Source organism: Aplysia californica, unplaced genomic scaffold (genome assembly GCF_000002075.1).
Source record: "Aplysia californica isolate F4 #8 unplaced genomic scaffold, AplCal3.0 scaffold00113, whole genome shotgun sequence".
Taxonomy (NCBI): domain Eukaryota; kingdom Metazoa; phylum Mollusca; class Gastropoda; order Aplysiida; family Aplysiidae; genus Aplysia; species Aplysia californica.
This window is the reverse complement of record NW_004797383.1, coordinates 585,494-587,062: the sequence shown is the minus strand read 5'-3', so window position 1 is coordinate 587,062 and position 1,569 is coordinate 585,494.

Genomic DNA, 1,569 nt, shown 5'->3' with positions numbered 1-1,569 from the left:
GGTTATTGGTAACAATGTTTAGTTTTGGGGGGCTCACCAAATTGTAAAAGCTGCCTGAACTACTTTATAAAATAAGGGCAGTGTATTTCTTTATGTCTATTTGGAGAAACCTCGGGTTCTTATCTTTTCAATTTTTTTTTAGTAGAGGGTTTTACGGCGTTCGCAACTGCATAAGGTCATATGAGCGCCATTTCTTATCTATAGAGCAGAGTGAGCGCGGGGGTTCTCGTGGCCTAGAGGTTACGGTGTTCGCCTCTCATCCAAAGGTCCCAGATTCGAATCCGGATAGCAACGGAAATTGTTCTTCTCTAAATTATCTCCTTTCACCTCCTTTCCTGCTCTCTAGCAATGTTCTTTCGTCTGCTTTTGTCTCCACTTTCTGCCCCCACCCCCTCACCTCCTTTGCCCCCTCCTCTGGGCTCCTGACTCTTTCTGCAGCCTTTCTACTGCTACTACTTGGCTTCTTCTTACTGCTGTCTTTCAGACACACCCTTGATCTTCTGGTAAGAAAGATCTACACCTAGCCTTCTCTGAAAAGGGCGAAAAATCTCGGAGGTCCCTTGTGCAAATTGCGCACGTTAAAGATCCCTTGGTGGTCCAAAATCGAAAAGAGTAAGCTTCAGCCGCCACCTGGGCAAAATTTAAACTTGCCAACCAGCTTGTAATGTTTAATGTATCCCGCGCGCTCGTTGCTAGCGCCGTAAAACACTTACCAAAAAACAAAAAAAAGAAGAAGAAAAAAAGAGCAGAGTGTACAGGAATATCGTCATGTTACTGATTATTATCAAGAGAGATAAAGGGTCAAAGAAAATCACATACACCCGTGGTTTTCAAACCTCTTGATCACCACGTATGATGAAAGCAAAAATGTGTTTGCACAAGCCATTCTACTTCAAAAATTATGTACGTGTTAAATATTTGTTAATCAAACATGTTGTGATAATGTATTAATATATACATGTACTATTGTTCTTTTATCATTTTTTTAAAAAAGGTGTTTCGCACCCCCATTGACACGATTTTGATCATTCAGGAGAAGAGAGAGTGGAGTGTCGGTAGCCTAGGCCTAGTGGTTAGGCAACCGGACTCGTAATCGTGAGGTTGAGGTTTCGGGAGTTCGAACCTCAGCCTGGTCCGACGTTTTGTGCTTGGGAAAGGCACTTTACACGAAATTTCCGTTTTACTCAGTCCTTTCGGAGATGGACGTTCAACTCAGAGATCCCACCTCTTAAATAACCTAATACATAGTGTTGATATTACTCATTTTTACTTCTACTTTTTCATCCTCTGTTGCCGTTAAGCGTCGAGGGGATATGCAGTTTTCTATGGTAGGCCAGCTCAGCAGCTCTTTCAGTTGGGATATTATTATGATTTCTCAGGGGTTCCTTGACACCTTCAATCCACCTTTTGCGGGACCTTCCTCTTCCTTTATAGCCTGAGTCCTTGGTGTGTAAATAGTGTTTATAGAGGCATTAAACATGTACCATTTTTCAGGAGACGAGCTTCGACCCTGCCTGATGGGGGCCAACCCCTCCTCTCTTTCTCTCTCTCTCTCTCTCTCTCTCTCTC